Here is a 3,328-nt window from a genome sequence, read left to right as displayed (position 1 = left end):
AAAATAAAATTATGCTGTAATTAAATATTTTTACGCAATCTTATTATTATAAAATTTATTAAATATTACTATATTAAAATTATAAAAAATATTTATTATTATAAAAATATGATATAAATAATATTTTTAAATTAACATAATATAAATATTTTATTATAATATATTAACAATTAAAAAATAAAAAAAAATTCATGATCTGGCGCACAATTTAAAAAGAAAAATGTATGGTACAGCGCCTGTTAAAGAGGCGCCAAACACGCTTTTCGGCTACCATCTAATATCCGAATCCCAAATTCACAAATATCTTTTCTCCACCTCTAATTCACAAATTTAAAATCTCTCGCCTCTAAATTGGCAAAAAGCCCAATCTACTTGCCATGGAACTAACTGTTTTTCTATGAATGTTGCTTAGAGATTGCTCTCTTGTAATGATTTATCACATGTCAGAATAGACCAAGTGGATCAAACATGCAAACGGTATGGAGTCTTTTCTTCATTTGTCCTAAAGTGGTAAAGTTTGGATTAATTCTCCCTTGAGATTGCATTATGCTCTCTTTTCCTTTGCCAATATGAAAAATTATTGGATTTATTAACACATCATTTGGAAGCTCAACAAGATGGTGCCCAACTTGTACAACTGAGAGTGTTCCCAGCTACTTTGACACATTTAGAATAGTAGAAACGCTTTGATCTTCAGAGGTTCCTATCAAGAAATGGATGACGTTATTTTAGCTGCTAATACTCATACAGAAGACTTTTTGACAGCCTCTATTTGACCACAATGTGAAGATTCACTCCCCTCCCCAAATGTTGTCTCCAGCAGTTTCTTGGATGCTCCTCTCTTACCTTCTTTGGTCAAATTAAAATTTGGTGTAGCTGTTAGTAAGTAGGGTGGAAAAGGTTCAATTGTGGTGATTGCTAGGAATTCGAGTGGTCAAAATTTGCTTTGGAATTGTAAGATTATCACTAACATTATTGACCTTTTGGTATTCAAAGGCTCAACATACAGAGAGGTTCTTATTATAGCTTTAAATGCAAGTTTTTCAATTAGTATTATTGAAAGAGAATCCTTAATAGTGGTTCAAGCAACTACTTATTACAATATTACTATTTTTATTGATGGTTTGGTTCAGGATGTTTCATTTTTGTCCAACATTTCATTCAATCTCCTTCATGCATACTAAAAAATGAGAATTCATTAACTTTGAAGACTATTCGAGATCTAACATTTTCTTTCAACTCGATAGCCCATATGAACTATGTACTTGGCTATATGCCTTATTGATTTTTTAATGAGATTATTTTTTCTACAAAAAAAGTGCTATAATAAGCAATTGTATTAATAAAAAAAATTAATATAAGGATAAAGAGTATTAATGGTTCAAGGTATATCAAGCATTCTAAACTAAAGTTTAATTACACATGAGTTTAAAATAAAAATATAGAAGTTATGAAACTCAGCACTAAATCCTTTGTGACATACAAAATAATAAAATGAAAATAAGTTAGAAAGGAGAAAGTTAAACTCTAAGTGAAGGAAGCAGCTTTAATCCCTTGACCAGCTCTCTTCCTCTCCCTAAAGCTTCTTGCTATCTCCTCTTGATAGGAATGGATTGTGGGTGCTAGAAATAATGTCCTAGGTGTCTAAAGGTGGCTAGCAGGAAATGAGAATAGTATTTAGTGTTTTAATCTAGGGTACTTAAACTAAAATAGGGAATAGTCGAGTTTTTAGTTTGTCTCATGGCTAGTCCGTGTGCGAGATCTTCTTCACGGCCTAGCCATGAGACATTTTGCTTACGAGGGCTTGCAAAGCATGTCTCATGATCAGGCTATACATTTTGGCTATTTCTCATGGCCCATTTATGCGTCTTGGTGATTTTTCAAAAATAGGCTAGAAGACTTGGCCATTTCTCAATGCTAGGCCATGATATCTATGTTTTTATAATCTTTATTTTTTTTTCTTTTCGAATAGTTTGAGTGTGAAATTTGATTTTTATAAGACTTTCAAATATTTTAAATAATTTCCCGTTCACCATAAATACATCAATCAATCTCCACACAATTTCATCAGATTGTCCGGTGCATGATTAATTAACTACCATTTTTCATACAAACGCAAAATTTTACTTTAAGAATGTATAATAGAGTAGCTTCTCTAGAGAGAAATTTTATCTTTTTCTCTTAAAATTTCTCATTCAAACTCAAAATCTTCTTAACCTTTTTATCTTAATTCTTTTTAAGATCGAATGTGATTAATTTTCTCTTAAAACCAAATTTCAAGAGACAATAAAATAAATAAATATAAATATATTCATGGATGGTGGGCTGCCCATTATTTTTTAAAATTTTATTTTGCTTTTTTATTTTTAAATTTTAACTAAAAGAGAATCTTTAAATGGGTTTTGAGTAATAAGGCACTACCCCTTATTTTGGACCTTTTAATTATGTACTCGATAATTTTTTTCACTTACCTTGTAGGTCAATAATTTATTAACTTTTGTTTCGTATTATTTATTTTACAAAATCATACATAATTTTAATTTTTTAATTTAAAAAATTTGAATCTTTTTATTATAAAAAAAAAAGATAAATGTTAGAAAAGAAATAAATTGAATTAAATTCTTAAGAAATTTTTTATTACAAACATAAAGTAGACCATGAAATCAAGGAAATTTGGAAGGTGATACATATTATAGGATTTAGAGAATCAAAACTAATTCAAGATTATTCTAGAAGGATCTTTTTTATTTTTTTTTTCCTTGTTATTTGCTAAGTTGTATATATATGGATTTCTCCCAAAATATTTAATATATGAAAGATTTTCTTTTCTCTCAGTAATCAATATAGTATCGGGTAATAATTTTTCCTTCGTTCGAGGCTCTTTTTATTCAGCCTTTCTTGAGTCTTTCTTTTTAGTTCTTTCACGCATGTCCTTTCTTCTCCTTACCTTTTTCTTATTTACTTTCTCTTGCAAACTCTAACTATGGCGGCAAAGCCGTTTGCTAACTCTAAAACTACAAATCTAACAAACAATTACCTTACTAATCCATCTAATTCTTTTTTTCTTCATCCAAATGAAAATTCATTGATGCATATAATGGTGTCTCTAGTTCTCCTTGGACCAAACTATCACTCTTAGGCTAGAGCGATGAAAATGGCGCTATAATCAAAGAACAAAACCAGATTCATTAACGATACTTTGAAGTTGCTAGAAAAAAATGACTCTATGTTTGTGGCATGGGATAGATGTAATAATATAGTTTTCTCATGGATAATGAGATCTCTCTCAATCTATCGCTCGAAGCATCTTCTTGATCAATGTTGCGAC

Source organism: Manihot esculenta, chromosome 2 (assembly GCF_001659605.2).
Source record: "Manihot esculenta cultivar AM560-2 chromosome 2, M.esculenta_v8, whole genome shotgun sequence".
Classification (NCBI taxonomy): Eukaryota; Viridiplantae; Streptophyta; class Magnoliopsida; order Malpighiales; family Euphorbiaceae; genus Manihot; species Manihot esculenta.
Note: the sequence above shows the minus strand (reverse complement) of the source record.